The sequence below is a fragment of the Phacochoerus africanus genome, chromosome 8, assembly GCF_016906955.1.
Source record: "Phacochoerus africanus isolate WHEZ1 chromosome 8, ROS_Pafr_v1, whole genome shotgun sequence".
Classification (NCBI taxonomy): Eukaryota; Metazoa; Chordata; class Mammalia; order Artiodactyla; family Suidae; genus Phacochoerus; species Phacochoerus africanus.
The window spans coordinates 8,822,312-8,846,175 of record NC_062551.1 but is presented as its reverse complement, the minus strand read 5'-3'; the positions used below and the strand labels follow the sequence as shown (position 1 = coordinate 8,846,175).

The following is a 23,864-nucleotide window of genomic DNA, read 5'->3' as shown; positions in this document are numbered from 1 at the left end:
TTCCTACGTGAGCCCCTACACTGTCTGCTCCTCTTGTACCTGTTCAGCATCACCCATCGTCCCACACCTCCTGTTCCCCACTCCTCTGATTACTCACCATTCCACCCCGCTCCCTGCTGCCACATCCTTCCACCCCTCTGAGCCCTCGATCTTATTATAACCTCTCCTTGAGTTCCCTTCCTCCAGCTGCTTTGCCTATCAAATTCCTATGCTTTATGGCCTCGGAGTTTCAGCTGAAATGTAACTTTGTCTCTGAGACTCTGCTAAACGCCAGTGGAGGTTCCTCCCTGTGTACTCAGACCTCCAGGTGCACAGAAGAGCACCCATTGCAGAGTCTGGAAATGACCTTTACGTGGATTGTTTGCATATCTGTGACATGAGCTGATTGGTTTAAGCTGGGCTACAGTAACAAATAGCACCCCCCCCCCCGAAAGGCATCACAGCTCAAACCTCAAAAGCTGTATTTCTTACTCAAGAAGTGGCAGGTGCATTGCACAAGGTGATTCAGGGACCCAGGCTCCATCCACCTCTGTGGCCTGCCTCCCAGTGGCTGTCAGCGGCCAGCTGGCTGATACCTCTTACCAGTCTTAGTTCCATTCCACAGGTAAGACCTGGTCACGTGGCCATCTAACTGCAGGGTAGGCTGGTGAATGTGATCTGGCTCTTTGCCCAGGAAGAAATGCACATAGGCTTGGGGTGGGAAGCTGGGAGTCCATCACAGTGACCGTCTGGAGGGCATAGACTCCCTTCTCCCCGCTTAGAATCTCCAGTCATGGTATAAACTTGGGCCCCTTCTTTTGTCCCCAGTAAGTATATGTGGAATGAAGAGATAGGAAAACGTTAGCTTGATTTCCACTTGCCATCGTGTCATTACACTTTAAATCCAGTGACACAGTTTTATCTTTCTGGCATTGTTGGAGGCTGGGGGGGGGGGAGCTTCATTTGATGGTCGAACACCCAAACACCAAGGGCTGAAGAAGGCAGAATGATGTCTTCAGCCATATTTTCTCATAATCCGAAGTCGTGAACCCAGAGCTCTGGTGTTTTGCAAGGTGAAAAGACCCCTGGTAATGAGTAATCTAAGAATCCATCTTTGTGTTAAAAATAGGTCATCACCCATTCATTCCCCCCCTGGCAAGCTCCGGGGCCGACGCTGGCTCCCCTTTCTGTGAAATGCCTCCTTTCCTTCTCATCCGTTTCCATTCCTCCTGCCTAAAATGGAATACAATGAATAGACGTCTAATAAAATCTTTTAATTGTCTTAGCATATGTTGCTTTTATTAGGTGGGTATAATTGCATTCGAGGGATCACCTCCAAAGTCCTTTCGAATATAAAATTGAAATGGCTTCACACTCTGTGCACAAGTCCTTCTGAGCCACTGTTTTCCCCTTCGCTGCCTCCTGTCCCCCTTTTGCTGTAAAGTTCACATTGAAGTGTGAAAAGAGAGACATGGCAATTGACACATGCTGGATCTTATCAGCCTGGAGTGCAGCTGTGTCCCCACTGAAGAGCGACTGTCATTTCTACACCATTTATTCCGCGCCTGGCCTCATTGCTTGCTTCCTTTCAGAGGAAATTTTCCCTGTTAAAGTACTGTACTTGTCATTTATTTCCTTTTTTTTTTCCCGCTCTCCTTCTGTGGACGGGTTTTTGATATGCATTTATCCCAAAGGCAAGCCTTTTACCCACTTCCGCTAACCTCTTAGGGTCAGGCTCCTCTAAACTGCTACAGGCTCATAAAAGCAACCCAACAAAGCTTTTATGGTGTCATTACAGCCCCCTTAAATCCCTCTCCTTCCCGCTCTGCTCCCAATAACTCTGTTCCTGCCCATCAATCTACCAGCTCTTTTATTTAAAAGTGGGCAACAGAGGGGGAGAGGAGGAGAGAACCAGGTGAAGGCCTCCACCGTTTGGACCAAAGTTTATCCAACTCGGTTTGGCTCACGGCTCATCCTTGGCACTTAAACTTGAGTCAGATTGAGCAATCTCTGCTCAGTTTTTATTTTAGAACAGGGGTTGGCAAACTTTCTATAAAGAGACAGTAAATATTTTAGGTTTTGCAGGCTAAATGGTCTGTGTTACAAACATACCACTCTGCCGTTGCAGCACGCGTGCACACACACATCCATAGACAGTATGTAAATCAATGGGTGTGGCTGTTTTCCAATAAAACTTTATTTATAAAAACAAGCCGTGGGCCGGATTGGGCTCACGGGCTCTAGTTTGCAGACCCGTGTTTTCGACATGGAAAACTCCATCTGTCTAATCCTTCTGGTGCATCTTCTAGAAATTCCTCGTCTGATCTAACTAATGCTAGCACTACAAAGATATGGTGCTTTCGTAGCTAATGCTCTGCTTGGATGGTAGCATGTTACTATCAAGAAGATTTTTGTCCACTGACTTTTAGTTTTTAATTCTATTCTTTTTTTCTCTTTTCTTTCTTTTGAGTCATCGGAGCTTAACATTTTTGCTTCCTATGTCGTGAAGTGCTTCACTTAAAAATAATTTCACAGTGCCACACAGAGCTGTTTAGAAACTTGAATATCATGCTTCCCGTTCAATGTACAAGAACTTCTTGGAAAATGAGCATTTACCATATCCCTGAGAGGTCAAAGCAGAGGTAGGAAGAATCCATGTCCTGCCCAAATGTGCCACTCCTTCGCCAATGTTCTGTGATCTTGGCGGTCAAGGGTAAGGACACCAGTGTGTTGTGACTGTTGAGGGTTGTGTATGGGAGCCCCAGAAAGTCGTAATCCCATTTCAACCTCACAAAAAGCTATGAGGGACATATTAAGAGTTTTCTCTTCCAAAAATGCAAAAGAGCTCAGAGATATAAGATAAAAAGCTGGTCCAAAGGCCAGGGCAGCAGCGATTATGGCTTGAACTAGGGTAGTGACTACATGTCTGAACCCATGACAACACTTCTCTATGTGCATATTTTCACTGATGCCGAGTGTGGCAGGTAGTGTTAGCCAGGCATCATCCTTGGTCATTCCTGGGTGTGCACCTCGGCGCTCCTTCCCATCCTCTCTGGGGTGTGAGGATGGGAAGTGACTGAGTCCTAGTTCATGCAATTCATGCAAAGTGCAGGCTGGACCAATGGAAAACCTCCACATGTGCAACCTACCACTTTGCTTGTTTTTTTTTTTTTTTTTTTTTCCATTTCCTAGAATAAAGGTGACACTCAAGGTGATCTTAGAATCCAAGGGGAAAGAGCCCCGTTGTGTTTCTCTCAATGGCTTTGAGAAATAGACTTACTCTTCCATTGTATTTGAGCCATCTTGCACCTCTTCCCCAGTCCTTCGCTCGCATTCGGAGGGTGGCAGATGGCCAGGCCCAGCCAATCCAGCGTGTGTTTGAATAGGGAGCAAGCTGGGAGATCCCAGCCTTGGACCCACTGCCTTCTCGAGGTCTGTAATGGGCGTGTATGTAAGCTGTTTGAAACCATTTCAGCGCATAGCATGGGACGGAACCAGATGAGGTTAATATCCCATTTTATTTTATTATGGTCTGATTGGGGTTGGAATTGCAGCATAGAGGTAACGTGACCTGCCCAAGGTCACGAAGGTAAAGGAGCAGAGGTCCGAGACATCCGTCCCTTTGTTTTTAACCGTTGCCCTTTGAAGATGGTTCTTGCCTGGTGGTTTTCACCGAGCTGCTTATCAAGGGGCAGGAGGTTCTTGTGCTGTAGAATCACTGATGATTAGAAGACTTTGGGGGACTCTCACGACTTGATCACAAGCTTCATAAAACAGATGCTGGCGCCTAGCATCCATCTCCATTCTGAGAGAGGGAGCCAGAGGGAGAATCTCAGCAATTTATAGGTTGACATTTTCTTGGGTCCTCATAATACTTGTTTATTAGAGGTAATGTGCTTAAGCGTGCAGAGGGTGGAAGGTCACACAAGGAAGGTTTTTATTAGTCATGTGCTGAATGGATCAATAGTAATTTGAATACTATAAATCTGTCCTGTTAACAGGTTTATTTCTTCATCAGATATTAATTCCAGAGGGTATTGCCCATTATAGAACTGACAGAAACCAGGCTGTGCAGATGTGGCTGCCTCTGTAATCAGGTTCAGCTGCACATCTGTGAGAGCCTCCATGTGGGTCCTCAAAGGTGGGGTGGCAGGCAGGCCTCTGGCAAAGGGGGGCCCAGGAGCCCCTGATTTCCTTGGAGAGGAAAGCCCCAGAGAAAAATGGAGGCTATTCATTCATCCAATTGCGAAATCTGCTTCTCTTCTTTTCTCCCTCCCTTCCTTCCGGTCTCCCTCCCTCCCTTCTTCTCCCCCCTCCCTCCCTTCTCTCCCTTCCTTCTCTTCCCCCCTCCCTCTTTCCTGTCCTCTTTCTGTGCATATTCACGCATCTGTCATCCATTTCTTCATTTGGATTTGGAAAGCAACATAGACACCCAAGATGGAAAATTTGGCAAGTACGAAAACAAGCAAGAACAACAACAAAAACCCTTACCAAAATAGCAGCCCCTCCGAATCCCAGCTCTCTCTAGTAGCAGTTGGTGCCTATGAGAACATTTCCTCCTGGTCTTTTTCTCCATCCCAGGCATGTCCATTTTAATACAGTGGCGATCGTATTCTGCATCTTGATTTTAACATAGTTTTTTTTTTTTTTTTTTGCATTACGAAGTTGATACATGCTCATCAAAATAAGTCAAACTGTGTAAAAGATATGGAAAAAAAAAGCTGGCAATCTTCACTCAGCCCCATCCCTTTGGCCAAGGGGTTCCTGTGGACCTTTTGTGCCTATGCAGACATGCAGAATAAACAGGCATTCGTAGGGCTGGAGTTTGGGTGTGTGCGTTTTAATATGATGCTACTGTGTCTGGTATTTAGAGACTTGCCTTGTTTAGTTCATAAGCCTTTGAAAAGTGTACACAGGAAAGATTATTTTTTTAATGTTTATATACAACTCCATGCTGTAGAATAGCCCTAATCTAATCACGCGTTCTCCTGATGATGGATGCTTCAGTTCTTTTCAGTTTTGTTATGATTGTTCTTTTAGTCATTATAAATGTAGCAGCAATAAATAATCTTATGCGTATTATCTAATATCCTGCTGGGTTTAAGGGTTTAATATTGTTGAATTGATTCCAAAAGTGAGATTTCTGGGCTAAAGTTCAGGTGACCTAATTTGGTGTCCTGTGTTTTTACTTCACATTGTATATACAAAGCATTTCTCTCCATTAACAAAACCCTTTGTAAGGGATTTTTTTTTTAAATCACTTACAAAATACCCCATCAGAGAGTTGTACTGAGGTTTCCGTACCATCTCCCCTATCTCTGAACCTTTGAGTGGCATCTGGTTCTTCACTCTTATCAATAGTGCTGAAATGAACATCTCTTTACATGAGTCCCAGGCCTCCTCTTGAATCACTTGGAGGCCTAGAAGCGGGATCGCTGGGTCGAAGGTCGTGGTGAAGGGAGAGGCCTTGGAAACGCAGGCTGAGAAGCCCCACTGCGGGTTCATGCGACACCCTATCCACATGCAGCCCTTTACAGAGGGTTTATGCTTTATGCAGACCAAAGCATAAACCCTCAAATGATTCCATCCCCACAGGGAGAGAGCATCGTTATTAATATAACTTTACAAATGGGGTTCTTTTGAAAGCTCACCTGGGAGTTCCCTTTGTGGCTCAGCGTTTAACAAATCTAACTAGTATCCATGAGGACACAGGTTCGATCCCTGGCCTCGCTCAGTGGGTTAAGGATCCGGTGTTGCTGTGAGCTGTGGTGTAGGTCACAGACCTGGCTTAGATCCCACGTTGCTGTGGCATGTATATGTGTATGTGTGACTGGGTCACCTTGCTGCACAGTAGAAAACTGACAGAACACTGTAAACCAGCTATAATGAAAAAAATAAAAATCATTAACATTGTAATAAAATAAACTAACATGAATAACCCCCTCTGACAGCTACAGCTCTGGTTTGACCCTTAGCCTGGGAACCTCCATGTGCCATAGGTGTGGCCCTAAAAAGAAAAAAAAAAAAAGAGAGAGAGAGAGAGAGAAGGCTCACTTGACCACAGCTCATTAGAAAACCTGCTAACAATCCCAGTGCAGCTTGTGGCTCCTGCAGCATGTGACACGGGTTCATGGGCTGAGGGGCATCTCAGAGGAGCCTTCCCCCACTCCTCCCCCACCCCAAAGATGACCTCTGCCCCCACCCCCAGCTGGAGACACTAGTGCTTTACTAAGAGATGAAGCAGGTCTCTCGTGTTCCTTCTCTGCTTCCTTCTCACCTTCAGATCGTGCCCAGGGGTTTGCATTGGGGTGCCCCACTGGCACTTGGGGCCACAGGATCCCTGGTGCGAGGGACAGTCCTGCACATTATGGGGGTCCCGGGCCCTGCTCGGGGTGCACAGCAGCCCACCAGTCACCGCAACAAGACCTGCCTCCCGTGTCTCCCAGCTTCCCTTTTTCACGCTCTATCCCTTGATCCCAACCGTACACTCTACATTTGTATGTTTCCTGATCCTCTTTTATATGCTTTATTTAAATATACGCCATCCTGGTGTGGGGGCTTATGCTGTAAAACCCCCGTGATAATGCAGGGATTCTAACTGGGATTGGAAAGGGCTGGATGTGGGGAAGTGATTAGTGGCGTTATTCCCATGGGGTCAGAGGGGGTTATTCATGTTATTTTATTTTATTATAATGTTAATGATTTTTATTTTTTCCATTATAGCTGGTTTACAGTGTTCTGTCAGTTTTCTACTGTGCAGCAAGGTGACCCAGTCACACATACACATATACATTCTTTTTTCTCACATTATCATGCTCCAACGTAAGCGACTAGATATAGTCCCCAGTGCTATACAGCAGGATCTCATTGCTTCTCCACTCCAAAGGCAATAATTTGCATCTATTAACCCCAAGTTCCCAGTCCATCCCACTCCTCCCCCTCCCCCTTGGCAACCACAAGTCTGTTCTCCAAGTCCATGATATTCTTTTCTGAGGAAAGGTTCATTTGTGCCGTATATTAGATTCCAGATATAAGTGACATCATATGGTATTTGTCTTTCTCTTTCTGACTTACTTCACTCAGGATGAGAGTCTCTAGTTCCATCAAGGTTGCTGCAAATGGCATTATTTCATTCTTTTTTATGGCTGAGTAGTATTCCATTGTGTATATCTACCAAAAAATATGGAACACTTCATGAACTTGCATGTCATCCTTGCGCAGGGGCCATGCTAATCTTCTCTGTATTGTTCCAGTGTTAGTATATGTGCTGCCGAAGCGAGCACTTCATGTTATTTTAATAGATAACAGTGCTGGTTAAAAGCTGAGGTGCTGAAGGTAGAAGACCTAGGTTCAACTTCTGGCCCCTCCTTTTATAAGCTTGCAACCTGGGGGGCGTTATTAACCTCTTTATGCCTTTAATTTACTATAAGTATGGAATAATGGTGATTCTCGCTGCATAGTTCTGATATGAGGAGTAAATGAGTTGCTATTTTCAGGAGACTTTAGTGCTTGATACAGACCAAGCATTTTTTTTTTTTTTAAATCATTTTTGGCTGCCCCGCAGCATATGGAGTTCCTGGGCCAGGGATCAGATCCAAGCCACAGTTGCGACCTATGCCACAGCTGCAGCAATTCCGAATCCTTTAACCCACTGCACCTGGCTGGGGATCGAATCTGTATCCTGGCACTTCAGAAACACCGCTGATCCCATGCGCCAGTGGGAACTCCAGAGCAAGCATTATTTATTTTTTTTTTTTTGTCTTTTTGCTATTTCTTTGGCCGCTCCCGCGGCATATGGACGTTCCCAGGCTAGGGGTCCAATCAGAGCTGTAGACACCGGCCTACGCCAGAGCCACAGCAACGCGGGATCCGAGCTGCGTCTGCAACCTACACCACAGCTCACGGCAAGGCCGGATCGTTAACCCACTGAGCAAGGGCAGGGACCGAACCCGCAACCTCATGGTTCCTAGTCGGATTCGTTAACCACTGCGCCACGACGGGAACTCCTGGCCCCAGAATTTTGAGACCAGCCACTCAGTTCTGGAAGAAAACATGCTTTGAGGGGACGTGTCACTTTCTCCACTCTCTTCCTCACACAGACTGTGCCTGTATCACACTTCTTGTGGTTTTGCTTTGACGGGGGCGGCAAACACCGACATCGTCAAGGGAACTCACAAAATGAAGTCAAGTGGCACCAACTGCCAGAGCAGTTGCTTAATACCTTCTTCCAAAGAGCCTGGTGAATGAAGGCCTCTTAGAAAATGCTTCAGAATTGACCTTTGAATTGAATAACTTAAATTCATTGCGTCAAATGCAGTTAGTTTGGACAGCCTCGGCAGAAGAGTCAAAATTCCTTAGGACAAGGTGCTTACCATTCATTTACTCAAATTCTTGCAAACGCCCACCTCTGTGGGAGCCGGTGGGGATGCGTAAAAGAGCAGAGCTTGTCCGTGGGGCCAAGATCTGGAATAAGCAGTACGTGTTTGAGAATCACCAATTTCCATACCCTGGGTCTTCCTCCTAGCTTCACTCTAGATTGAGCAGAGGACATTGGCCAAGCTGTTGTCGGCTTGGGTTTTAGCATCTTTGCCCAACCACGCCTCTCTGATGCTCTGCACACTCTCCATCCCCCACCCAGCAGTGCCAGCCTGTACCTGCCTTCCCCCGGCGACTGAAGATGGCACCCAGCCTTGGCTCAACCTCCCAGCACCTCAGTGATTCCTATCTGACCTGGCAAATTTTCCCCCATTCCCAGAAAAGCTCTCCCAGAAGAATAGGAGCCTAGAAAGACACATAACCAAGATAGGAGTTAAAAGGGGAGGCATGAAGGGCAACTTGGGTCACTGATTCCTCCAACTAGTTTGACTTGGATTTCTCCATTGATGGTACAGTCAACTGCAGAGGCAGGTGAGGAAAAGCTCTCCATTAAGAAAGGATCAAAAAATTGTTACATTTTTGAATAACTGTTTGGCCGTAGGGGTTATCCCTTACACTTCGAACTTGAAAGAATTATGAGGTTGATCTGCCCGTAGCCCTGATGATTAAACATTTATACTGTTTATAAAAACCAGGGAACACACAGAAATAATTTGACTAACTCCCACCTTCTGGTGCTTTCATGATTCTAGAGAGATGGAGATAAGAAAACCATGGATGAATTTTATTGAATTATTAAACTGAGCAGAGCTGCGGGGGGTGGGGGGACCTCCTCCCCTGTGTGAATCTAGGGAAACAATTGGTTGTTTTCCTCACTTCTGAATATTTGGATTTAGAATCAGAGTCCCACTTAGAGCCACCCTCTGGTCGGGCCCCTAAATCAGAGAGGGAACTGCCCCGTTCAGTCCCAGAGCAGAGGGAATCTCAGTGGTGCCAAAATTCCAGCCCTGTACCCTGCTTTCTCACGCCTCCTTATTTACTGGTTGAAGGGGGAAACGTTAACACCGTTGAGCGTTTCTGACCATGTTTTCCATCTGGAACGGCTTTCCCCGTTGAAAAGGATTTTTATTCTTGCTCCTTAAAGTTAAAGGGGCTGTGATTCTCCCATCAGCCAAGCCCCATCCATCACCCAGGTAGCCTCAGCATGGACTCTATCTGCACAGCTCTTGTGTCAAAGATACGGGTGTCTGTCTTCCGTGGTCAGGCTTACCAGGATGCTGGGGGGCCTTTTGTGAAAACCTGCCCATGCCTACTTGGCAGAGCCCCTTCTGGAACATGCCATAGATTTCCTTCTCTGTCATCTCGGGAACAGAGAAGGTGGCAGGTAAGAGGAATCAGGGGAGACATGAAGGGTGAGGATCAATGAAGGTGAACACAGATGATGGGGTGGACTGCGTCAGACGCCCCCTGGCGTGAGGAGGGATGCATCTCTTTGCCAAGAAGTAACATAAAGATGGTAAATTTGGTACCTAGACACTTTACGCATGACATTAAGAAAACATGATAAGACATGCCTTCCAAAGAGATGCCCTGTGCGTGCCTGTGTGTGTGTGTGTGTGTGTGTGTGTGTGTGTGTGTGTGTTATTAATATGTCTGCAGGCCTTGATGAAGTCTATTCAGAAAGCTCGCCGGTTGCTTTTCTCATGGCCTGTACAGTCATAAGGTGACCTTAGGTGTCTCCTACGCTCTGGCCCCAGATGTGAGCTTCCTTCTAGGACAGATGTACTTTATTGCGTTCACAGATACTGCCTTTTTTACACATTGGAGGTTTGTGGTGACTCTGCATCCGGCAGGTCTATGGGCGCCATTTTTCCACCAGCGTTTGCTCACTTCGTGGTCCTGGGTCACATGCTGGTAATTCTTGCAATATTTCAAACCCTCCACCAGCAGAAAGGTTATAACTTGCTCACTGAAGGCTCAGGTGATGGTTAGTATTTTTTAACGAAGATGTGTCTATGGCTCCTTTCGCCGTTGCTGTTGTACACTTACTAGACTGCAGTGTAGTGAATACATAACTCTTATATGCACCGGGAAGCCAAAACACTCATGTAACTCGCTTTATTGCAATTTTTGCTTTGTTAACGGAGGTCTGGGACTGAACCCACACTATCTCTGAGGTCTGCCTGTAGATGTTCAGGATTATGCTGACTTATTTGGGGCTGGTTAGAAGGAACCTGAGCTGAATGATAATAACAGTACACTCTGATTTCTAGAAGCTGCTGTAACGAAGTGTGAAAACTGGCTATCTTTAAACAGCATCAGTTTCTTATCTGGATGTTCTAGAGGTCAGATGTCTGAAATCACGGTGCGGGGAGAACCATACCTCTGACGACTCTAGAGGAAAGTCTTCCAGCCCCTGCAGTTTGCTGGCAATAGCATGTGTTCCTTGGCTTGTTGCTGGGAGTCTCTCATCTCTGCCTCCAATCTTGTGTGGCATTTTTCCTCCGTGTCGCCCTTCTAATAAGGACACTAGTCATATTGGATTAAGGGTCCACCCTACTCCAGCAGGACCTTCTCTTAACTAATTACAGCTATGAGGTCTGTTTCTAAATAAGGTCACATTCTGAGTCCTAGGAAGTTAGGACTTGAACGTATATGTGTAGAGACACCACCGTTCAATGTATAACAGGTAATAACAGCAATACTGTTACAAACACTAACAGTACACTTGTCATGCCTGGGGTTTCTCCTCTGCTTTACGGATCATGCTAACCACGTTTTTCTCTTATCCTCACCTCAGCCTCTTAAGAAAGGAGGAACCCGAGACTGAGGGATGCTTGGCCCACATTTCTTGTCTCTCTTTCTTTTCTCCTGTTCCCCAGGTCGGTTTTTCTATATACTGATCGTCCCCTGCATGTTCCTGGAGGGGGGGGGTGGTGTTTATTCTAGACCCCAAAATTTGACACGAGATCTGACAGGTGTCCTCAGATCGCAACTGGACACACTTTCCAAAGCCAGAACAGGGTAAATGGTACCGTAAAAATCTACTCTCTAAATATCCAGACCAGAAGCTAAAACAGCCCTTGGAGGGTTGTGATTCTTTGGGTGGTGGTTAGAAAAATCACCACCCAATGACCTGGGCTCCAGTCCCAGCTCCACCACTTAGCAGTTGGCTGGTTTGAGGCAAGTCAGTGATATGGTCAATGTCCCTTTGTTTTCTTCTCTGTGAAGTGGGTTAATATCAGTACTTTCCACAAAGAGTCTTCATGAAAGCTCAATGAGCTGATCTATTAGAGCTCTCTTTCCTGGAGATAAGAGCAAAACTGGCTCCAAGCTGTGTCTACAAACTATGCCACAGCTTGTAGCAACACCGGATCCTTAACCCGGTGAGTGAGGCCAGGGATTGAACCCGCATCCTCACAGACACTATGTCAGGTTCTGAACCTACTGAGCCACAACAAGAACTGCCTAGAAATAATCTTTTGAGCTGTGAGTCCCCTCTGCATCAGCCATGGATGCAGCAAGGAGTACTTGAAATGTCCCTTCTCTCGAATTGCCCAGTACCTCTTCCAACACAAATTTCTTCTCACTTCCTGCATACTTCTGCCCTTTCCTCCCCCAAACTGCTAGTTGTTGACAGTGCCGGGGTGGGGTCACTTTCTTCCTCGTCCCCTTCCTGGAATGTGTCTCAGGTGGATACCCAGGCATTGAGCTTGCCACGTGGAAACAGAAGAGAAAGAACAAGGTGGGGGCAGTGAGGTCTCCTGTGATAAAAATGGAAACACCCACTTTTGCCCTCGGTCCCGGGGGGAGGAAATGTCAAAAGGAGGCAGATGTTCCTGCTGGCCCCAGGTTTGTGGTTTCAGACACAGCCCTCCCATTGGGAGGGCCTCAGCAAGGGCCCATTTCCCTTGTAAGTGCTCACTTTCCTTTGCAGCAACTGTCTAAGTTCTCCCAGATGCTAGAAGTTCCTCTTCCAAGATTTCCAAGCTTCCTTTCTCGCAGCCCATTTGGGTGGGTACCGAGCTAAGCACGGTTTTGTCTCAAAACTACACATGCCTGATTCACGTGCCTCGGAAAAGGGTTTTCCTTTTGCTTTGCCTAATTTCCACACTTGTGAAATCAAACTTGCAGTTCGATGTTTATATAGCAATTCAGCCCTTCTGAGCCATCTGTTGCCAGGCAGGAGTGAAGAACTCTGGGTTGCATGCGCTGGCTCGGGTCTTCCAAGCCTCTTAGCACAAAGGCCTGAGGTTTGAGCCCTGCAAGCAAATCGCCACCTTCATTTCCAAATTCTCCTCCAAACCCACACCGCTCTCTAGAGACACTAACGAGGATCAGTGTTTGCTTTTCCTGGGCCACGCCAAGCCCTCTCACCTTTCACTTGTGTTGTTCCTTTGCCAAAGTAAGCTGGGGCCATTAGTATTCACACTTGTGTGTGAACAGCCGAGCCAGCACGCACCAGAGGGAAAATATTATTTCTCATAAATGCTCAATAATTATAGTCTTTATTGCATCCAAATCTATATTGTGACACATAGTGGAAAGCTTTGGGATTCTGCTTGGAGGAGAATTGACAAAGGCCTGCAGGTGGAAAAGGAAAGAAAAAAAAATAGGTGTGTATCTGTATATTCAGACAGAGAAAATTTGCTCCATATAAACACGGAAAGAGATGGGACCAGGGCACCAGGCTTTCTGTTGCCAGCGTGGTTCATAATCTTCCAGAATAGCATTAGCTTGCTGCAAAACGGAGCGTATTGAAAAGGGACCTATTAGGAAAGCGTGTTTCTCCAGCAGTAATTATTCCGAGTAACTCTGGTTCCAATCTAAGGGGTCCCATCCTGTTGTGACTATGGTGTTCGCTAGGAGAGACGTGGAGTTTCTGCCGTGGCTCAGCGGTTCACGAACCCGACTAGCATCCATGAGGATTCGGGTTCAATCCCTGCCCTTGCTCAGTGGGTTAAGTGTCTGGTATTGCTGTGAGCTGTGGTGCAGGCCAGCAGCTACAGCTCCGATTAGACCCCTAGCCTGGGAACCTCCATATGCTGTGGCTGTGGCCCTGAAAAGGCAAAAGAGAAAAAAACAAAAACTAGGAGAGACGGACAATGGGAGGAAGGGCGGGACTTCCATTCTGCAGTTCTGATTGGCTTGGCTGGACTGACAGAAGGGAGGGACTTCCATTCTGCAGTTCTGATTGGCTTGGCTGGACTGACATTTCAGGTTCCAGCGGGGGCCGGGTGTGTGATTATCTGGTGGGTGATTATTTGGTGTGTGATTATTTGGCGTGTTGCGAGTGCTAAGACATGAGTGATTTTTCTCGGAAGCTGAACTATTCACACGTATCCTGTGGTGCCATCCTCTTTGTAGATGTAGCAAACAGACCCTTTCGTGAGGTGACTGGGGACAAAGATATTCTCCTTTAGAGGTATTTTGTTGCTTCATTATTTTCTCTTCCCAGAGAAATGGTTTCATAGCAAATTAGGGGGTTTTTTTATGGGAAAAATACACCAGAGTTAATGTGCACCCATTAGGCATGGATTCCTGACTGAGGGCTGGATTTGAATTCCAAAGGCCACAGGACCTACTGATGTGTCTGGATGTTTAAGTCCATGGTGGGGGGCGGGGCTTAGCAACACATTTTCTGGATGAAACTGGCCTGAGAGTTCAGTTACACATCAAGTCCATTTTGTCAGGAGAGGCAAACTATTTAGAAAAATAACACCAGTTGGGGTTGCTTCCATGATTAAGTCGTGGTATTAGGCAGAACCCAGCCTCAGGCCATGCCCTGCCAGTTACCTGCTTTTGTAAATAAAGTTTTATTGACTCAAGGCCACGCCCCTTTGTTTACCTACAGTCCCTGGCTGCTTTGGCATCACAGTGGCCGGGCTGAGCATTTATAACTGCCCAGTGTTGCAATCTTCAGATACTTTCTGCCTGCCCTTTTATAAAGAGTTTGAGGACCCTTGAATAAGAAGACTTTTTTTTTTTTTTTTGTCTTTATAGGGCCATACCCCTGCAGCATATGGAGTTTCCAAGGCTAGGGGTCTTTTGGAGGTGTTGCTGCCGTCCTATGCCACGGCAGCGCTAGATCCGAGCTGAGTCTGCTCACAGCAACACCGGATCTTTAACCCAGCGAGCGGGGCCAGGGGTCGAACCCATGACCTCATGGTTCCTAGTCGGATTCATTTCCGCTGAGCCACAAGGACAGGAACTCCGAGAAGATTAACTAGTGGGTCGTTACCTACATTTTTTTTTTTTTTTTTTGAGTTGTGGCTAAAAACCCCTCATTTGTTTACATGTTGGGACAAAGTAGTTATCAAAAGTGATATATCTGTGGAGTTCCCCTCATGGCTCAGTGGACGTGAACCTGACTAGCACCCATGAGGACAACAGGTTTGATCCCAAGCCTCACACAATGGGTTAAGGATCTGGCGTTGTGGTGAGCTGTGGTGTAGCTCGCAGATGTGGCTCAGATCCCATGTTGCTGTGGCCGTGGTGAAGGCCAGCAGCTATGGCTCGGGTTCCACCCCTAGCCTGGGGACCTCCATATGCCATGGGTGCGGCCCTAAAGAGATTTTTTTTAAAAAAGAGCTGTTGCATCTATAGTAAGATCCTTAGGGGCAAACAAAGCATGACTTTTGTTGATGAGCAGAAAAGGCTGTCACAATTCCAGGTGGAAATACGAAGCCCCTGCCTTTTCTGTCTAGATTCCTATGGATGTTGTTTATTGAAAAGCAGCTATCAGGAACCAGAGAAAAGGCCCTCCTTGCCTCTCCAGCTACTTTATATAAGCCCAGTTTTTCCTTCTAGCTAGATGAAGGCTTTGCGGAAGTACGCTTCTTGCTCGCCACTAAGGATCTTTTGAGACATCATTGGGAGAAAAAGTTTCTATTGTATCCTATCTGCACTGGGTGGAAAAGTTTTCAATCTACAAAGCCACGGTTCAGGCCATGATAAAGAATAAGTACCACCCACCCTCGACCTGTGTGGCCGTGGGATCGCCCGAAATGTAATGGAGCTTCAAGCCAATGGAGAGAGGCGATACTGGAAAATCCACGAAATAAATCCTCTATTAAAAAAATAAATCACATCGTGGTGGGGATGTGTATTCAGAAGCCCATTCTTCAGTGGAAAAGTACTTAGGGTTCCGTAAGTCGTTTAAAGAAAATGAGTGGAAAAACAGGGAGTTTAGGAGCGCAAGAGATCAGGTTTTCTGGGCTCACCACACATCAGGTGACTTCAGCTAAAAATGGCTTAAAATACCGCAATCACTTGAAACGCCTTACATAAACTGACCAGGAATCTGGGGCATTCATGCTCGAGAGAATTTTCTTCTCCTGGAGATAAGGGATAGGGAATTAGTCATTGGTTATTTCCAGATAATGTAGTTAACACCTCGTGTAATATCAGGTGCACCGGGAGCTCTGTTCTCAGGCCTGGGACGGCTCCTGCCAGTTCTAATAAGGAATGTGTGGATTTTTCAAGGCTGGGAAGCCACGGGGAGTCATTTCTGCAATATGCCTGCCTGTGGGGTACAGTGGAGCCCAAAGCGCCCCCAAACAGCTGTTCGGTTATTCCTTCTGTTCCTCCTTCCTTCATTCATGCATTTATCGCATGGCTACTCACTAAGCACCTCCGTGTGTCGGGCCCCGTGCTCAGTGCTCCAGAGACGTGAGTGTGTAAGATCTCATTTTCAAGGAGCTTATCATCCGTTGGATTTTTTGGCCCCGTCTGTTGGTGTAAGAAGCGCCTTGACAGCTGAAAGAGGAGTGGGGTTGTACCTGGTAAGGCTCTGTTGACCAAGGGGAGGTTCAGCGGGGAAAGAGTTTTCCAGAGGTAGCCAAGCGGTTCAGAAGCACCGCCAAAGCTGATCACCATGGCTCTGTGTTTAGGAAGAAAGCCCTCTGCTCTTCCCTTTTGTTTACTTATTTTTTTTCTTTTGGCCTCTCACTTTTTATTTCCGGGGTGGGGTCCACCCCTCTTTGCTTATTCTCACTATGAGAGAGATGATGGGACAGTGACAAGAACAGGGAGTCCATCCATCCCTCTTCGGATGTGAATCCCAGCTCTGCCACTTGCTGGCTGTGTGTCCTGGGGTAAGTCGCTTAACCTCTCTGAGCTCCAATTGCCTTGCGTGGCTGCAGGACTGAGGTGAAGGTGAATGAAGGGGAGTTCACCTTTTACTCCCTTGACCTTCACACCTTTCTGCAACTTTGGCTCCTGAATAGTGGACAGAGGTTGGTCTCTGTGGCTGGGAACCACCCAAGAGTTGCCAATGTTCTGGTGCCTCTGGGCTCTCTGATGCAGAGTCAAGGCAAATGCTTTCCATTCTTCGTTCTGGTGCTTTCTGCCGGGTCGCACAAGACAGCGTAGAAAGCACAGGCTCTTGGAAGCGGATGGAGCAAAGGTGCCTCACACGTTCTAGTACTCCTGCAAACCAGCTGTCCCCCCCCCCCCCACCCAAGGGAGGTAAGAGTTAGTGCCTTGGAAGTTTATAGGAATTCATAGTTGTGAGATTGCCCAGCCCAGCGTTTCTCTGCAGGGCTGGAATCTGCGGGGGGAAGCTGGATCAGCGGGTAGGCTGGAGTGTGGTTTAACTGATCAATACCTTGACCTGAGCTCACTTTGGCACCTGCTCTTCCACCTACCACAAAATCCCTGTGGATTCGGTCAGTTCTCTCCCAAAAGAGGCCCCTTCCCCAGGTCCAGGCTCTGCTGATGTCATCAAGCCACACCCTTTCCTTAGTGGGTGGGGGGGGGTGTGGTCCTTCGGCATCTCCCATTTTTCCGGGGTAGGAGGAGACACCCCGGCCTTCCGTGAGACTGTGTCTCTCTGTTCTAGAGTCAGATCCTGGACAGCGCTCCCACTCTAAGAGACGGGACTCCAGAGGCAGCTTTTGAGCCCATTTCCCCTTCATCCCAGAGTGTCTGCAGGCAACAGCCAGCCAGCCCCATGGGCCAGGAGACCCCCCAGAAACCTATGCCTGGAAAGCAAGTTCGGGGATGAGAGAAAGCTCCCCAGGACCCTCAGAGGTATCCTCTTTAGCCCCTCACCCTCTGTGCCAGCCTGGCCTTGGGAGTCCCTGGGTGTGGGTTCAGATCCCAGCTCTGCCACTTCCTAATTGCATTGACCTGAGCAAGTTTGTGCTTCATTTTTCTATAACCTGGGGCAATAATAACAATCTCTTTTGTGGTTCCATGAGGACTAAGTGTGTGTGTGTGTGTCTGTGTGTGTGTAGACAGAGCAAGCTTAGATCAGTGTCTGGCGAGAAGTAAGCAGATATAAATGGAGCTCTCCCGTGAGTCATAACTGGCAGAGAACAACCGTGTCGAACCATACCAACAATAATTTGGAAAGGAAGGAATCTGACCACTCGCGGTGCTTATACAGCAACTACATTTGATGGAGTCTTCCTCTGCCCCGCAAACATATTCCATCAGGCCCCCATTCATCGATTTAGAAATATTTGCTAGCTGCCTACTGTGAACCAGGCCCCGGACTGGAGGCCAGGGCCCCTTCTCTGTGAGGTGGGCGTCTGACAGCACCCACCCCGCTGTGTGATTGGACTCCGGATGGGCAGTGAAGGTGAGGAGAGGCGTCTGATAGAAACTCAGCGAGGAGGCAGTGACCCTGGAACTTGGCAGTGATGGAGGCGGCTGCCTGCCCCGTGGGAGATCGCTGCCCAGCCGTGGCATGCAGCACCCTCCAGCCTTCCCACTTCTCTTCCTCCCAGACCTGGCCTCTGCCACCTCCTCTCGGTTGCCGAGTTCCTGTGCCGGAATTGGCGTGTTTCTCAGTGCCTTCCTCTTCTGTAGGCACCGCTCTGCTGCGTCAGGAGTTCACGCTTCTCCATCTGCTTCCCATCTTCCAATTCTTTTTTTGTTGGTATTTCTTGATCACCGAGGTAAACATTTTTCCCCCTTTATTATACTTCTAATCGCATTTCTGGAGGGAGGGCGGGTAAAAAGGCCTGAACTGAATCTTCCGTGTCTAAACAGAAGCTCCCCCAAGTCTAGTGTTTTTGGACCGTGTCGCATTCCCCCAAGGGAAGGATAGGAAGAAATCAGGCCGATAGAGAGCACTAGTGACAGCCTCTGCTTCTGCTCCCCCCACCTGCTTTCATCTGCTGAGAGTTAGGCGCCAGCTCTGTGGAAGGATGTTACGGACGTGGTCGGACTTCATTATCAAAATGATGCCGTCAAATAATACCAGCCTCTCCGTTTTACAGCTGAGGAAGCAGGCTCAGCGTGGTTAAGTGTATTTCTCAGCGTCACCCAGCTGTTATTTGTTCACGGGTCCTCTGGGGAAAAATCCATGCCTGGCAGTGGTGGTGGGGTAGTGTGGCCGGCAGGACGGGGCAAAGGGAAGCCTGGGATGTGATGTAGGAGCAACAGGCATGTTGGCCAGTCCCGAGGAGACTGAAGCCGGGGTGGCCCTTCAGAGATGTCCTGGATTGGGACAAAGAGGCCAGGCAGTCGTTGCTGTGGCTGCCTCCTGGAGGAGGAGGGGTGCGTCCTTGGGTGAGGCAGCTTCCTTTGGCTGAGGGCACTTCGAAGAAGGGGTTCCAGCCTTCTGCAAACAGCAGCCCAGCAGCTGGGGAAACGAGGGTCTCCCTGGCTCAGAATGGGGATCTGAGCAGCATGCCACAGTGTCCACTCCAGTGTCAGAAGCTCATTGGGAAGCCATCCAGGTGGCGGTACCTGGAATCCCGCAGCAAGAGCAGTGGGCGAGGTTCTTCTGCTGTTCTAGATATACCCTACGTCGGGGATTATCAATCGAGAAGGAAGAGAAAGTTTCACTCTTTTTCCTTTCCTTCACGTCACCGGTCTCTTTCTTATGTGAACATGTTATTCCTCCCACAGGGGAAAGATTCTGTTAACCCAGATGGGAAGGATACACTTGTTTGCAGCTACCCTCTTGGAAAGAGGGGACAGTAACATCACTCAGTTCTAGGACAGGCTTTTCTCCGGCCGTTTAGTCGGTGGGGACCTGTTTGTGCCTTCATTTGAGGAAGTGATGAAACCCAAAGCAGTTTTGAGGTTTGGCACCTTTGCTAAAGTTACAGGAGTGCAGTGTGAACACGTACCATCCTCTTCTCTGCATCTTCTCCCGTCGGTGGCCAAGGTGCACGCAGTGACCTTTGGCTTAAGAGCACATGCCCCGGCTCTATGCTTGGGGTCACCAAAGGCTGGTGATGCTGGGCAGAAAGGGTCAATTCTGAGTCTGTATGAGCCCTGCTTCCATTAACGCATGAAAAGTAATAATTCACTGTCCAGAGATGTCCAGTCCCATGAGGCGCCCCTGCTCTCTCCTCCCTGGTACCCTACCTACCTGCTCTCCATTCCCTCCTCCCAGATCCTCCTATTCCCATGGCAACTGTACAGGGTCCCAGATCCTGCATCTCTTGATGAGAGGCACATGGGGGGTAGACAGTTGTATTTGTCATCCTATGGATCCCCCTTGTTGCAGAAAGGACCTAAGGCAACGTGCTGTCTTCAAGGAGGCTGAAGTCATAGGGAGCACAGTGCCCAGTGAACCAGAGCAGTGATAAGATCTGGAGTCCAACTGGTCTGGCTTTGGATCCTGGCATTGCATTCAAGGGCTCTGTATAACCTGGAGCACGTTCTGAGTCCTTGAGCCTTGGTCTCCTCATCCCTACAGGGGCGTTGTTTTCTGCTTTGCAGAGTCTTTGCTGTATTGAATGAGACTTGGGGAAGTTTCTAGAATGATGTTTAGGACTTACTACCGACTCAGTCCTGGGTGAAGGGAGCCACCTGAGCAGAATCAGCTCTCAGAATCAAGATGGTTACAAGGATCATCTTGAACAGTGTCTGAAAGTCACAAGTGTGTGTCACTCCGGTCCCCAGGTACCCCAAAGTGGTTTGGGCTTATACTTTCCCACGGTACCTGACACGCCCCAGGGGTTTCATGACCTCGAGGTCCCGACCTGTCTTGTCACGTCTCCTGATCTCAAAGCAACTCACAGGAAAGTAAACTTGAGTGATCCTATTAATATACTCCTCGGCCCTACAAAAGGGTGGTTGGTAGTCGTCCGGGATTTTTACATGCCTTGGAGAGGCAATTCTGTCATGCCAGGCAAAACCTACAGGTTGGCAATCCATTTATTTTTTTTCCCCAATACTTCCTACTCGAAGTGAAAATCTGAACATGCAGGGCAAAGGTCAGGGCGCATCTGCCCATGAAGTTGGGCTGGGATTGTGATGCAGGGACCCTGCAGATACCGTGGCCTTGAACTGAAGCCCTAGCTCTCTAATTACCAGCCTCCAGGGAGGGATGAAGTGGTCCTGAAGTGTGGAGCAATTATGGATCTGGCCCCACATGTAATACACTGTAAGTCAGTTGGTCCTTTACCAAAATCTAGAGAATAAAAAGCAGGTGAAGAGAATAGTAAATGTGAAAACAAGTAAGAAAAATAAACTCCTTTTTTCTTATTAAAAGGGTACATTTTTAATAAGAGATTGATCTTTTTTAGGACTTGATGATAGAGTCTCTGATTATAGATTCGAGGTAACCAACACCTAGAGTCTCTTAGGACTTTTTCTGGGTCATTGAAGCCTGGTCGCCATCACAGTGGTCACATCCCATTTAAGCGTCTAGATGCCCTTATTAGAGCAGCTGGCTAACCAGAGACGTTTGTCTACCATTGGATAAGTAAGTGACAGGTCATTGTGAGGGCCTGATTTCTGTGGCCCAAGTTGCCAGGCAACAAGGGGTGAAGGGCACGGACGACCCAGGTTCAAAGCCCAGTGGTGCTGCTTACCACCATGTGACCTTGGGCAAGTTGCTTAAGCTTGCTGGACCTCAGATGCCATGTCTGTCGCGTGCAGGTGTCATAAATGAGACAGTACTCGTAAAACCTTTCTTTACTGCAGGCCTGGCATGCTCTAAAAGTATTAGCTACATCTGGTGGTCAAAAAAAGCTGCTCTGATCGTGCAGATGTGCAGATCCTGCAGCGCTCAGACTGTGAACGTCAGCATCTGGTCTGGGGCGCAAGTGATTGGGCTCTGCTCCCGACTCTGCCCCTTGCCCTTTGCCCCTTACCTCTCTAGCTTCAGGGCCCTGCCTATAACTGGGGAGACGGGGGTGCAAAGCCCAGACCCTCCCCAGAAGCGTTAAGGCCTGTGCCTCTCTTACAGAACTCAACGAAGCAGAATGATTTGTTCCTAAGTCATTATATTTGCTGGAGCTTCAGTTGCCTTGTAAATCAAATGGGGATCATGATACCTCCACAGGGCTTGCCAGCGCTCAGCAAAAATTCTAGGGCTTGGCTCCTAGTAAATGCCACAGAAGGTAACCAGTTCCATAGGGACCCACATGTTAGGGGACTGCCTTACAAAGTCATTCAGTTAGGAATCCAGAGGGCACAGCCCGGAGAGGACAGATTTTTTGAACCATGTTGGCCGCTTGGCGGCTGTCTCCACACCTGGCTGAGTCCTCACTGATACCTTGCGGGGCAGCTCCTCACATATTTGTGCATCTTCCTGTTTATAAGCCAGGCAGTTGTGAGCCAACGAGTCCTACCAGGTGTGGCAGCCAGAGGAAGGGAGAAAAAGCAGAGTGAGAGGTCCCTCGGTGTCCCCCCATGGTCCTGAGTTCAGCATTTCTTTGAATTGTGAGGGCAGGAGAGTTTAACTGCAGTTGGCTGGTCGTGAGCCCGCCCTGGTGGACGAGGCCAGACAGCCCACAAACAGCCAACCATAAAACCCGAGCCTTGCCGGCTTCCAGGATCTCCCTTGCAGGTGCAGCAGTTTGCAGAAGGGGAATGCTGCAGGGAAGGGGCATCCGACCCCCTAGGGTACCGTCCCCAACCACAGGCAGGTGGAAATGATGCCCCCAGACCTGGGGGTGCCAGGCCGGCAGCCAGGGGGCTGAGGGCCAAGGGAGCTTAGGAGGAAGGGTCCCAAGGCTCTGTGGACTTGCCAGGGAGGGAGCACCTACATGGCCTGATGGGGCGAGTTTCCTCGTTTATGCATAATTCCTGGATGCCCTAGAGTCCACAGGGTGTGGGGTCAGAGGGGGCAGTAGCCATGAACAAGAACATGGGCTTTGAACCCAGACAGACTCAGTTCGGATCTTGGCTCTGGCGCTTTCCAGGTGCCTGGCCGTGTGGTACTTCACCTCCTGTAGCGTCAAGGATGATACCCGCCTGGTAAGGTTGTTCTGAGAATCGGGAGTAATAATAGGTCCTTGGCACATAGCAGGCCAGACCCTCTGTAACCAACAGTTGTTACTATTGTCATTATTGCCTTGCTATTGTTGACTGTTGACATTGGGGCTGCACTCACCCTCCCTAAGGCAGCTCTTACGTGCCGTGCTCACCTGGCTGAAAGGTGAATGCAGGATGGGTTTGGATGGGCAATGATTAAAGGGCCGGCAGGTGAGTGCTGTGATAAAACTGTGTGACTAATTGTCAGGACTGGGCTGCAGTTGTCTTGTAGCTTCTAAAATCTGGAATGTGGAATCTGCTGCAGCAAGATGCGAGAGTGGGAGCTGGAAGATGGGTCAGGCCAGAGGGTTTCCCATCCAGGCATCTCCTGGTTGAGACCAACTCCCATGCAGTCTGCCCACCCCGCTATCTCTGAGTTTTGGGTCCAACTCAGAGAGACGCCCAGCGTGGTGGCGGGCATCTGTGTTTCTGACTCTGCTGGGATGTTTTCAGCGAGTGAGACTAACCCTCTGCCTTCAGGGTCTGCAAGAGCATCAAAAGCCAAATTAAACAGCCACCAAACGAACGGATGCCACTTTACATTCATGCCTTCGTGGGTTGCTTTTGCTCTTGAGCTGATTGATTTCTGGGCTCTGAGTTGGAGCCCCCAAGACCTGCCTGCCTGGTAGGAATGGTGTGGGAAGGCCAGTTTGCACCCAGGAGGGTAGACTATATGAAGTATAACAGAGCGGCATGGGGGCCTCTTAGAGAAGCAGCACAGGAGCCAGGAGGCATGGATTCCAGAGAGGATGTCCTCGCTTACCTGGTGGAGGACATTGGGCCAGTCAGTACCACGTCTGGGCCTCAGTCTTCTTCTCTGTGAAATGGGGTTAATACCCCATGGGGACGGAGACGTGTGCTTTACTGACATTTTGCTGTAAGTTTTCCAGAGAAACTTTGAAGGAATGTTGGGGCAGCCCCGCCGCTACCCAGCAGCTAGTGGTGTACGTTTTCATTGCACTTCGTTTTCACGGCATTTGCTCCCATCTTCTGTGCTTCCCCTTTTCCAGACTCATTGCCCGGGGCTAGGTGGAGATTTCTGGGAGGTGTGTGCCAAGGGCAGGGCAGGAGGCAGCACGTGGAACTTGATAGTGTTTTTGTTTTTTTTTTTTTTTTGGTCTTTTTGCCATTTCTAGGGCTGCTCCCACGGCATATGGAGGTCCCCAGGCTAGGGGTCCAATCAGAGCCGTGGCCACCGGCCTACGCCAGAGCCACAGCAACGCGGGATCTGAGCCGCATCTGCGACCTACACCACAGCTCACAGCAACGCCAGATCCTTA

General features: G+C 48.5%; 1 protein-coding gene and 1 non-coding gene across 2 annotated transcripts in view; one reads left to right on the top strand and one right to left on the bottom strand.

Annotated features, from left to right (window-relative positions):
• WWOX (WW domain containing oxidoreductase) overlaps positions 1-23,864 on the top strand; it is a 957,466-nt gene that overhangs the window by 921,402 nt on the left and 12,200 nt on the right. The gene's annotated exons all lie outside the window — the stretch shown is intronic.
• LOC125134855 (U6 spliceosomal RNA) lies at positions 7,156-7,262 on the bottom strand. Its single transcript, XR_007136842.1, has one exon. It is a non-coding gene; the product is annotated as a U6 spliceosomal RNA (small nuclear RNA).